Source organism: Chiloscyllium punctatum, chromosome 31 (genome assembly GCF_047496795.1).
Source record: "Chiloscyllium punctatum isolate Juve2018m chromosome 31, sChiPun1.3, whole genome shotgun sequence".
NCBI lineage: Eukaryota > Metazoa > Chordata > Chondrichthyes > Orectolobiformes > Hemiscylliidae > Chiloscyllium > Chiloscyllium punctatum.
Window position 1 is genome coordinate 27,128,899 of NC_092769.1, and position 13,641 is coordinate 27,142,539.

General features: G+C 41.2%; 1 non-coding gene across 1 annotated transcript; it reads right to left on the reverse strand.

Moving 5' to 3' along the window:
• Positions 1-7,758: 7,758 nt before the first annotated feature.
• LOC140457249 (U2 spliceosomal RNA) lies at positions 7,759-7,949 on the reverse strand. The gene has a single exon (XR_011953352.1). It is a non-coding gene; the product is annotated as a U2 spliceosomal RNA (small nuclear RNA).
• Positions 7,950-13,641: the final 5,692 nt, after the last annotated feature.

Sequence of the window (13,641 nt, forward strand, 5' to 3'; positions counted from 1 at the left end):
TTTGGGTGGGTTACTCTTTGGAGGGTCATTTTATTCAAACAAATGGCCTGTTATCGCACTGAGGTAACAGGGATGCTTTCGTGGCATCGCTAGTATTAAGGTGCAGCCCGAGATATAAGCCATGTTGGAACTGAAACGGAGGAATCTCCAGAGAGGCTGCAGAATGACATCGCATCCATTTGAGTTTCTTTAAATCACTGACGAGCAGGAAAATGTAAACGGCGAGGGCGAGTGGGGAAGTGAGGAAGTTGCAGCTGTGGTGAAAGTCCAACGGTCCTCCTGAGAGTGTAATTTCTTTCATTGCTGTTGCTGATTGAATGAGCCACTAACGTGCGAACTGCTCCAAAATATGATTCAGAACCTCTGGTGCCAATTCTCGCAAGTTGAATAACGACAGACACCTTCCAAATGAGGTCTTTCACAGACGACTTTGGGGTACATTTGACAGACAGACAAGTTCAGGAATCCGTGGTGCGCTGTGACACCAGCGCATCAGCTTCTTCCCTGTCTTTGAACCGGGCCGCCTGCGCAAGGAATGCGAATGCGGTAATGCTTTTCTTGGACGGATCAGAAGGGGGTAACTACACTCTCAAACAGAATGGCATATGATCAGAACCAGGTTGGAGAAAAACTTTACAATGCTTTGCACTGTTAGTAAATGGAAAATGGAATTGCATTGCATTGCACTACGAGAGAAGATTTATTCAAGCAAACTCGAAAGCAGGTTTGCACATGGGAAAGCAAGCAAGAAAGCTCCGTTCTTGTCTGTCAAAGGCTGCAGTTGAAGAGCAAAGCAGTTTCTGCCCAGTTTCGGACTGGGGACCTTTCGCGTGTAAGGCGAACGTGATGACCACTACACTACAGAAACAAGCCTCGGTCAGCCCCGCTGGAGGTCAGTGGCATACAGCACTGAAAGTTGAAGCCATTCTACCTTTCACCTTTCTGTTTCCATGAGCTCGTTGTTTAATGGGACTTGTTTAATTTTGGCTATGTGGTGAGCATGGACGAGATACACCGAAGTATCTGTTTCCACGCGGTGTACCCCAATAACGTTGTGTTGCTTACACCTGCTTTAAAGAATTTCGTGTTTGCGGAGCTTACCGTCGCAGTCTGTGGCAAAATCATTTAGTCTGTTCGACTGCTCACGGGAAAGGTAGTATTGTGAAACACTGCAGAAACGAATGACACCCTTAATTTTGCTCCGACTGACCATACTCCGTGAAAGTTTCCCAGATTCTCAGTTAAGGATTTTTGCAGCTGGAAGTTACCTCAGAAACCCTGTTAATTCGTAATGGATTGAGCGAATCGCAAAACAGAAAGCATTTAACACGGAACACAAACAAAACTGGAAAACCAAATGCATTTTCAGACACAGCGAGCATGAATGCTAAATGTGAGACAGTCCGGGGGCATGAGCCATAAAGTAATCACACAACTAACAACAGGGCAATTCCAAACTACTCTTTCAAACATACTGGAGCCTGAGTGCACCACCACTTCCCAGACAATGCTGCAAAGAGACAAAGAAAGAACATAATAAGAATGGGCCATAAAAAGTGAATTTCACCAATCACAGTCTCGATTAGATTACCTTTCCCTTCCGATGACTCCAGGACGGAAATGATGGAAGTGGGAGAAATTCAATAACATATGACATCGAAATAGATTGGAACGATTTTCTCATTGGCCAGAAAACCAAATAACGACGAGTCGACTCACCGTAGGACTCTGTTTCGCAACAGCGATGAAATAACAGTCTCCATTCGGTTCCAGTAAAAGCTCAACTTGCCTGGAACTGAAAGCAACAGTAGAGCTGCTTGCGATTTTCCTTGCGGGAGGCGAACACGATCATGACAGCACAGACACTTTGGAAAATTCGGCACTTTCCCACACCGCAGTCAATTCCCCGGGAAGCAAATCCATTTTTCTTCTGTTTTAAACAGAAATGCAGCAGGGATTGAAACAGCATTTTAACAAGCTGTGCCTTTGGAGCTGTTCAGCAGAAACAGCAGCGGTGGGATTCGAACCCACGCCTCTGTCGAGGCGGGAGCCTTAATCCAGCGCCAATGTTTTGCACTGTAAGTAAATGGAATTGCATTACATTTCACAACGAGAGCAGATTTGTTCAAGCAAATTCGAAGGGAAGGTTTGCACATGGGAAAGCAAGTAAGAAAGCTCCGTTCTTGTCCATGTAAAAGGCTGCCGTTGAAGAACAAAGCAGTTTCTGCCCAAATTCGAACTGGGGACTTTTCGCGTGTGAGGCGAACGTGATGACCACTACACTACAGAAACAAGCCTCGGTCGTCCCCTTATTAGCCATGTGATTGCATAAAGGGTCTGTACTGAGTTGTAATGGTCCATTTTCTATGATTCTTACTCCCTGTATTATCCGAGCAGTTCCATATTGGGCCTGTACTGCGGTGTAATGTTCTATGTTCTCTGAGACTAACTTCCTTTTTTAGCCGAGCGGTTCCACGAAGGGCCTGTATTGCGCTGTAACGCTACATGTTCTATGAATCTAACTCCCTGTATCAGCCGAGCAGTTCCATATTGGGCCTGTACTGCACTGCAATCTTGTATGTTGTATTTGTCAAACATCCTTTATTAGCCGAGCAGTTCCACGAAGGGCCTGTACTTCGTGATAATGCTCCATGTTCTTTGAATCTAACTTCCTGTATTAGCTGAGCGGTTCCATATAGGGCATGTACTGCGCTGTAATGTTCTATGTTGTATTCGTCTAATGTCTGGTGTTAGACAAGGGGTAGCATAAAGGCCTGTACTGCACTGCAATGCTCCATATTCTGTGAGTGTAACTTCCTGTATTAGCCGAGCAGTTCCATAAAGGGCATGTGCTGTAATGCTCCATGTTCTATCTTCTGGTTATCCTAGACCAGTATGGGCCGAAGGTGCTTTCTTTATGCTGTCAGACTCGATGACTCTATGATTCTATGACATTTCCTTTCCCAGATAATGACCTGATAAGGCACTGCAAAGTGTCAAAGTGGTGGAGATAGGCCTTTTCATGAGTTTTTATGATGTACAACGAGTGATGGTTTCATCTGGGAATCTGTTATTACAAGAACCAGTTTTGATCGGCTCTATCTCAGTATCAAGTCCACACAGTGAGAGGATGGTGAGGACTATATTCATGACGGTCCCCACAAGTTGATCTTGGGGCCTGTAGGAATCCTAACAAGTATGCTGACCAGTGAATGTTGGCTTTCAGTTATTGGAGTTTAAAAACAATTTGGCTGATTTCGCAATGAATGTATCAAGGAAAGGGTACTCCATTTCAGTGGTGAATTTTAGCATCAGGTGGCGATCATCGAGCTTTATAAAGAAACTCTTTAATGCAGATTCAAATGTCGCAAACATGTCATCTACATGTTGAAGATATGCAAATGGATAGAGGCTAGGTATCATGCCATCAGAGATGTGTTTTGCATGGTTACCAATAAAGATGTTAGGAAGAGTTTTCCCTCGAGAATATCCCATGGCAACACTATCTATTTGGTCAGACACGTTGTTATTGGAACTGAAGTCAACTGCACAAGGTGCTCAGTTCATGTGTATCATAGACTCCCAACAACGTGGAAACAGGCCCATAGGCTTAAGAAGTCCACACCGATCTTCCAGACAGTAAGCCACCCAGACCCATTCTCCTATTACTCTACATTTATCCCAGACTAATGCACCTAACCTGGAACACTATGGGCAATTTAGCACAGCCAATTCACCTAACCAGCACATCTTTGGATTGTAGGAGGAAACCCATGCAGACCTGGGGAGAGTATCCAAAGAGACACGGGGGACAATATTCACACAGACATTTACCCAAGGCTGGAATTGAACCCAGAACCCTGGTGCTGTGTTAACCAGGAAGCCATGATGCCACCAGAAAGGAAAAAAGAGATGATGTTTGGTGAACACTGAATCAGACACAAGTGGTATGTCTGAATTTCAATGGCTTATTTGAACTGTAATAATAATAAGCTGGCAATGTTGAAAGAGCACGTGGGCATGTTGTCACTCTCAGAACGTAGCTCTCATGTGGTCTTCGTAATCATGAGGGACTCCTTCACTGTGCATGTGGAAAACTCATTTAGATATGATTATAATAGTTTCACAAAGTATTCAGCCAATTCAGGCTGTGCAGATTCAGTAACAGATATGATAGGACAGAAAAGGGACATCGATTTTACATGTCATGGGGAACCCAGACTTGGTGGGTGCAGTGAACCGTGAGAACAATTTCTATCATTGGCATCATTCGGCAGGTTACCACCTTCAAACACGCAAGATCAACAGCTGGGTGCATCTGCGCATGCGTTAGAAGCAACAAATATAATTCCGCAGGACCCTGGTTCATGTAGGCAAACAGAATTTTTACAGACATTGCACTTATTCGATAAGAAATGCATCATGGAGACAACCAACCACTGCTGTATCCCCATGCTGACACCCCGACCAATCAGAGTCCACCTATCGGGTCTGAGAATTAAGATTGACGGCTAACTGTTTTTGCTGCAATGCCATTTTAATGATGAGCTAGCCAATCAGCATCACCTTTCACATTTCAACTCCTTTTGCAATGTTTTCGAAACAATAGAACTGGTTGCCACCTGTACGTGAGCAATATTACTGATATAGTTTGCTTGAAAGTCTGGGATTACAGTTTGGGATAAGGTTGATCACTTTTTGTTGCCTTAGAAATTCACCGTAAACAGAGTGGCTAGAAATTTGGTGAGTTCAGTGAATCTCTTTCTAAAAGTTCAAATTTGTTTGACTTTGAGACATAACAGCTTAGCTTTAATAAACATTCATTAGTGCACAAAACCCATCCATTCTGCAGCCGAGCTTTGAAACTGTTCTTTTAAGAAATCACCACAATTACAGGAATACTGTGAAGTTCAGAGACACAGAAAAAAACTACACCAACAAAATTTATGCTGGGAGAAAGTGAGGACTGCAGAGGCTGGAGATCAGTGTCAAAAAGTGTGGTGCTGGAAAAGGAACAGATGGTCTTGAGGAAGAGCTTATGTTGGAGACATCGACTCTTCTCATCAGATGCTGCCTGACTGGCTATGTTTATTTAGCTCCACACTTTTTGAACAAAATTATCAATTATAAATTCCACAATTTACATCCCACAGGACCTCAAGTAGTAATCAATGTCATGTTACAGTGCAGAAGGTGGCGGTTTGGCACATCGTTTCTGTTCCAGTTTGTTAAATGTTATCTTTTTTATTAATTTGTGGGATGAGGGTGTTGTTGTCTCAGCCAGCATTTATTGGCCATCCCTAATGGTGCAAAGAGCAGTTCAGATTCCAACACATTGCTGTGGGTCTGGAAAAACATGGAGACCAGACTAGGTAAGGATGGCAATTTCCTTCCCTAAAAGCCATTCCAGAATAAGTTGGGTTCTTCAAACAATCAGCGATGGATTCATGATCATGATTACTCTCATACTTGCAGAATTTTCTGAAATTCAAATTCTATCATCTGCCATGGCAAGATTTGAATCTGGGTCCCCAGCACATTACCTGGGTCTCTGGATTAGCAGTCCAACGATAACATCACTGGGTCATCGCTTGACCTGCAATATTAGATTATACAGAATAGCACTTATTCTCTAAACTGCAGTGAACAGCAGTCCCTGTGTATGCTATACTAAACAGCAATTTCTGAGTATATGAAACAGAAGTCCCTGTGTGTATTACAGAGAGTAGCTGTCCCTGTCTGTATTATAGAGAAGAGCAGATCATGTGCATATTGCCGAGAACATTTGTTCCCATGTATTTTCTAACCCTTTCAAGTTTCATAACATGCTTTGAAGAGAAAGAAAGCCTGATATGCAACACAATAATCCAAAAGTAGCCCAACCAATGTGCTGCACAGCTGCAATATGACCTCTCAACTCCCATATTCAATGCTCTGTCCCATAAAGGAAAACATACTAAACACCTTCTTCACTAACATATCCATCTGTGACTCCCCTTTCAAGGAACTATGAACCGTGTTCCAAGGTCTCATTGGACACTCCCCAGGACCTTACCATTAAGTGTATAAACCCAGTCCTGATTTTCCTTTCTAAAGTGCAGTACCTCTCATTTACCTAAATTAAACTTCATCTGCCACTCCTCAGCTCAGCAGCCCATCTGATCAAGATCCTGTTATACTCTGAGGTAACCTTCATCGCTGTCCACTCCACCTCCAATCTTGGTGTCATCTGCAAATTAATAAATATACCTCTTATGCTCACATTCATATAATTTATATAAATGACAAAAAGCAGTGAACCCAGCACCAATCCCTGTGGCACCCCAATGGTCACAGGGCTTCAGTCTGTAAAACAAACCTCCACCACCACCACCATCTGTCTTCTAATTTCAAGCCAGTTGTGTATCAAAATGGCTAGATTTCCCTGTATTCCATGTGACCTAATTTTGCTAACCAGGCCACCATGAGGGAGCTTGTCAAAGCCTTCATCAATCCTCTTTGGTGATTCTTCAAAATACTCAATCCAGCTTGTGAGACATGATTTCCCATGCACAAAGCCACATTGACTATCCCTAACCAGCCCTTGCTTAACCGGATGTGTGTAAATCCTATCCCTCAGGATCCCTCCAATAACTTGCCCACAACTGATGTCAGGCTCACCGGTCTATAGTTCCTGAGAATAGCAGGGTATAGCATAGAGAACAACAGTCCCTGTGAAAACAGAGAACAGCAGTCACATTGTATAATGCAGAGAACATGAATCCCTGTGTCTAATATAGAGAACATGAGTCCCTATGTATAATACAGAGAATAGCAATCCCTCTGTCTATTATCAGTGCATGGGTAGAATATAGAGAACAGCAGTACCTGTGTATAAGAAAGAGAACAGCAGTTCCTGTGTCTTATCTGGAGAACAGCAGTACCTGTGTATAATATGGACAACAGCTGTCCCTGTGTATCATATAGAGAGCAGCAGTCGCTCTGTCCAATGTAGAGGTCAGCAGTTCTTTTCCCTGCGGTGGGGGGTCCAGAACTAGAGGGCATAGGTTCAGCATGAGAGGGCAGAAAAAAATCAACAGGATGTAAGGGGCAACTTTTTCATGCAGAGGGTGGTGCATGTATAGAATGAGATGCCAGAGGAAGTGGTGGAGGCATTTAAATTAAATTAAACTAAATTACAGCATTTAAAGGGCATCTGGTTGGATATATGAACAGGAAGGATTTAGAAGGATATGGACCAATGCTGGCAAATGGGACGAAATTAGGTTAGGATATCTGGTTGCCATGGACGAGTTGGGCTGAAGGATCTTTTTCTGTGCTGCACATCTCTCTGACTCTGTGCCTTAAATACATCAGATCTTTGCTTCACATTGTTCTTAAAATCTCTCATTTAATACATCAAAGTGACTCTCATCATCATCAAAATCCGAACTGTTGATTACTTCAATAGCTTCATGTTCTCCCTTTTGTTTTCTGAAATGCCGTTTGCCATTAGGTAGAGCTGGTGGGTAACTTTGTAAAACTTCTGTTGTTGGGAATTGGAGTTGGTGGGAAGAGGCAGCATGTACCGGGGATGAAGTGACAACATTAAGAGTGAGTGCTGAACATAACACGCAGAAAGACTCAAACGAATCGGATGGTAGAACAAGCTGATTAGCACGAAGGCAAGTCTGACTTGACTAACCGAAAGCTTTCCGCATTCGGATCATAAAGAATACAACATATAAAAAATAAATCTACTGTTCGCCTTTTTTAGTGGGGACGTGCACCATTCCCCGAAACACTGCAATACTGGGATGATGCGTGAAGTTATCGGAGCAAGCTCCTGACACAACTTCGTCCTGCAAAAATCAGATTAATATTCAGTCCCTAAATCAGGGACTTACCAGATATTAAAACTGACAAGAACAGAACTACACATGATCTTAGCCAAAAGGCTGAAAAGCGATACTTGTCGTCTCCCTGACTACCTTAGGACCCAGCCGCTTCCTACATTTACCATCAGCCTGACTGTGAACAAAGACCTATAGCTCACGGCTGACAGTTTCATTGCTGCCTAGTCATTTCCAGATCTTCTGACCAGAGTAAACGATCCGTTTGTCCAGGTGAATTCATTTAATCTTTTCTATGAAACAGTTTGATAGTGAATGTAGATGACCAGCAATGTACCAATCAGCTACGCTGGGGCCGAGTGTACGTCACTAACAAGCCGGTAGTGTGTCTCTGACAGAGTATCAATGAGATTGCAGCAACCCACTGGAACAGAGCTGGACACAGGGAATGGTGCAGCACAGAGGGATGTACTGCAGCCTCTCATTGTCTGCGTCAGCTGTCACTCTGTATGGGCTCCTTCCCTAGTCCCACTCACCATGCTTTTCCCGATGATTGAATCCGGCTCCAGTGGCCCCTCAGGCAGTGCACAGCCAATAGTAACTACTGAATGAAGATGGTAGGGATTTACCTCCTTACCTTGATGAAATGTGACATTCGTTCAAAAATAATTAACCTCAACTCCCCGCCATCATGTATCTATGCCATGATTTGGAGATGCTGGTGTTGGACTGGGGTGTACAAAGTTAAAAATCACACAACACCAGGTTATAGTCCAACAGGTTTAATTCTGTTGGACTATAACCTGGTGTTGTGTGATTTTTAACTTGATATATGCAATTGCCTGGAGTTTGTGCTGTTCCATTCTCTGGTATAAACAAACTGAGCTGTTAATGGTAACAATTCCTGCCTCTCCACAAGGCAAATCAAGGCAAACAATTGAAACGGGTTCTAATTCTGATCGAGTACTATCACTGCCTGGAAATATTAGGCGACTGTTCTGAACGGAAATCCTTAGACTAATCCATCCATCTTGTATTATGTCAACTCTGATCTCCAAACCATTAAACTCTGCCAACCCCGTCAATTGAAATTAACAGAACCATGGTGGACCTGAAGTTCGATCGAGTGAATCAGCAACAAGTGATTTGGCTTTGACTCCAAATACTCGAATTGCAATTTGCTACATTAGAATTGCAAATCAAGATTCACAGAGTCGTGGAGTTGTACAGCACGGAAATAGACACTTTGTTTAAGTGGCTGGCATCCATCAGATAACTTGGATAAACCTAGTCCCAGTTATCAGCATCTGAATCCAGATGCTTTTCAAGTGTTGTAATTGTACCCGCCTTACAAACATCTACTCCATCCACCACCGATGCTGAGTTGAATCAAGGTGCACTGCAAACGTTTCCCAAAAATCCTTCGACAACACCTTCCAAACTGACAATTATTTCCACTTCGAAGGACACCTCCAATTTTGGTATAATTTGCAAACTTACTAAATATACCTCCTATCGCTATATTGAGACACTCAGAAACACATACATATACACAGACAGACACCCATACACACACACAAAGACACACATATCCCAAACAAACATGCACAAGCAGGCAGTCACACACACATATTCACAGATATTGCCAAGGACAGCAAAAGTGAAGACTTTAATAGAATTCATTTTTTCCTAAAACTAAATGACAAATTGGTAAATGTTCAGGAATGTGTGAGCTTACTGGAAATTTGTGCATAATTTTCGCTGGATATCTTGCCTTTAACAAGTTTGTCAACTAAACAAGCAAAAAGTGGTCTGCTTAGCAGATTGTGAGACTCTTTTGAAAGGATGAAGGCTGTACTGTATTCCCGTTGAAATAAAAACCAGCAATGTGTTAAAAAATACATCCAAAGAACTGTGATTGCTGGAAATCAGAAACAAATTCAGAAATTGACTGAGTAACTCAGCAAGTCTGGCAGCATTTGTGGAGAGAAAACAGAGTTAATATTTTGGGTCCAATGACTCTTCTTCAGTACTGCGTTTTTCCAGCAATTGCAGATTTTGGTTCCACCATTCCATTTACCTTCTCTATTACTCACTGAACTCCAATGTCAGCTTTTTCTGATTCACAGATGTGGAATTCCAAATCCCTCTGTTCTGTAGCTATCTGCAGTATTTCTCCATTTAAATAATATTAAACTCTTCCATTTTTCCTGACTTTCTCCTCCTTATATTCCACATGCCAAGTTTTCACCCACACATTTAACCTATCTAGAATGTTCTGCCCACTTGCCTTCCTACTGATTTACAAACTTGGTGACAGTACATTCACTTCCCTCACCCAAGTCATTATTAATATGTTGTCCCAGGACTGTGGCACTCCACTAGAAACTGGTTGCCATCTATACCAGCTGCTCAGCCATGCATTCATCTGCTCTATCCTCCTATTCCTGTCCTCACTAGCTTGTAACACCGTGAGTAATCCAGATATTATTACTCTCGAAGACCTCCTTTTTAAATTCCTGTCTAACACTCTATTTTCTCCCTTCAGAAAATCATCCTTTTTCCTTCCTATTGTTCCAATGTGTACAATGACCTCCTGCTGATCCCTCTCCCCTGAGAGAATATTCTGCACCCTCTCGGAGACATCCTTGATCCTGCACCAGGGAGGCAACACATAATTATGATTTTTTGTTGCTGGCCACAGAAACGTCCGTCTGTGCCTCGGACTAGAGAGTGTCTGAACACAATCAATCTCTTTTTAGATTAGATTACTTACAGTGTGGAAACTGACCCAACAAGTCCACACCGCCCCGCCGAAGAGCAAACCCACCCATACCCCTACATCTACCCCTTACCTAATAATAAGGCAATTTAGCATGGCCACTTCACCTGAACTGCACATCTTTGCAGTGTGGGAGGAAACCGGAACACCCGGAGGAAACCCACGCAGACACGGGGAGAATGTGCAAACTCCACACAGAGAGTTGCCTGTGGCAGGAATTGAACCCAGGTCTCTGGCGCTGTGAGGCAGCAGTGCTAACCACTGTGCCACCGTGCCACCCATAAACCTGACATACCCCATAAACCTGCCACTCCTGAAACCTGACATACCCCATCTCAATACCAGAAACTTGGCTGTTTGTGCTCAATTAGAACTGTTGAATGAAAGAGTTTTCTCTGCAAGAACGACATGAAGATGTTCAAGGTCCTCTAAATACCATTGAGCACAATACTCTTCATTACGGGTCTTATTGTCTTAAACCGATGATTTTTATGACCTTGGTGTTTTGGTGACTGATGTGTTTTCAAACCATGTGCAATGCATAAGGATTTCTTTCAATTTCTTATAAGAAAAAAAACTGCTTTCCATGTCGATTTCTAATTATTTTTTACTCTCGAGTTATTTGTCGATGTGCAATAATCACAAAATTATGGAAGATCCCTGTATCTTATGTTCACTGCAATGTGCACTTTCACTATCTACTTATTTATTTCATACGTCTGACATGAATGTCTAAACATTGGCCATGAACAAAAAGTTGTAAATTAAAGCTACATCTCAATAAGCAAACCAATGGATGGAAACATGTAATTCTTGTAATCCTGCATTTTTGAAACAAAAGCAATTCTGCTGAATAATCACTGAATGGCTCATTTTTGTGAATCATAAAGCTCGCTACCATATTATATTTTTCAGTTTACTGAACTAAATGAATACCCAATCATCATCACAACAAAGTGCTTTTAAAATATTGAATCTTTTTTTTAGATTACAACGTAATTTTCCAGTCACTGCCATGACAGTAATTTGCACAGTTATTGGAGTTAGTCTTTCTAACAAATATAGTGCGATTCGCATTTTAATTCCATCAATTGTTTCTTCGAACGAACACTCCAACTTAAAAATCAATTTACTGTTTAGGTGAACGATCCCATAATGGAACCAATGACTTCCCATTCGATGCCTCATTGTAAATATATGATAATTGCTCATTTGAATGATCGTGGTAATCTCAGCCTGAAGCGTTCAGAGAACTGTAATTACTTTTCATTAGAATGACTCCAGGTCGTTTCTCCACATTGCTCAGTGAAATAATTAACTGAAATTTCTCAGTATTCTTAAATGAAATGATATTATTTTGGCAATTCAATTGTTGCTATTATCTAATCATTGTTCAATATAGTTCAAAGTATTACTACGAAATTATGGCTCATAAATTAAATACAGTAAAGATTTTGCAGTGGGCATTGTGAATATCAATTTTTATTTTGACCGTGGAAACAGTTGAATTGATTTAATTATGTTTAACTTCAATGTTAACATTTACTGTATCTATAAACACAATACAAGTTAATCACTTTTCATGGAACAAAATCATTTAAAATTCTCATTTATTTTCCTAATCATTTATGTTGCAAATGCATATTAATTTTCTTTTCATTCTGTGATAAAAAGCATTGAACATATAGAACTATTTGATTGATTAAGTTTCGTTCATCAGTGTACACTGATCAAATGATTCGGTTTTTTCTTATCATGAATAATCACGAGATTCATATTTAATTAAAGTCATTATTGCTTTGTTACATCATTACTGTAAATTACTAATTCGGTTTGTCAGTTCCTTACACACAGGACATACGCAATTAATTCCCATTCAAATAATTACAAGAAACATCTGATTAATTTTCATTTGAGTTGCCGCCGTAAATATATGACTATACACTTGCCCTTCCCGGATGGTAACATTATGACGGGTTTTTGTGGAGCTCTGACAGTTTCTCTATGACAACATCAGGAGGAATGATTTCAATTTCCACCTTCAGCGGAGATGTGTCAGAGCAGTTCGGAAATTATAAAAAGGAAAATATTAACAGTCGAAATTCCTCTTCAGCAAAATAACCAAATGCAACTTCATTTTATTCATTGGTCAGCTGATCACCTACATTTGTAACTAAACATTGCAATTCATCTAAATACTGGTATGTGCATTGATCAAATTAAAGTTCTAATTATTAGTCATTCATGAATTGTCAGGAATTTGTTTTTATTTTCCATTCACCTTTTCATAGTGAATGTAAGATTGATATGCTGTGAAACTATTAGCGTGTTTTCATTTGAACATTAGTTTCTCTGTCTCTCTCTCTCTCACTCACGTATCTCACTTCATGCATGATGGCTTCAAAGTACCTTGCTAAACTTAAAGATTTTGTTGACTTTAAGTAGTATCTTTAGCACTCACCTATCAATTTAATCCAAAATCATAGAATCATAGAGTCATAGAATCCCTACAGTGTTGAAACAGGCCATTTGGCCCAACAGTCCACACTGACCATCCAAAGATTAACCCACCCAGACACTCCTTTGCTCGATTACTCGACATTTCCCCTGACTAATACACCTAACCTAGGTAAAAACAATGACTGCAGATACTGGAAACCAGAGTTTAGATTAGAGTGGTGCTGGAAAAGCACAGCAGTTCAGGCAGCATGCGAGGAACATTAAAATCGATGTTTTGGACAAAAGCCCTTCATCAGGAATACAGGCTGCATTCCTAATTAAGGGCTTTTTCCCAAAACGTCGATTTTACTGTTCCTCTGATACTGCATGCATTGCTGTGCTTTTCCAGCACCACTCTAACAAAATCTAATACACCTAACCTAAACATCCGTGAACATTATGGGCAATTTAGCATGGCCAAGTCACCTCAGCTGCACATTTGTATACTATCACAATGTTATTGAAATCAATGCTCACACAAAGCACGATACATAAAGCCACACAATGGTCTTCATGACCATCTAATTA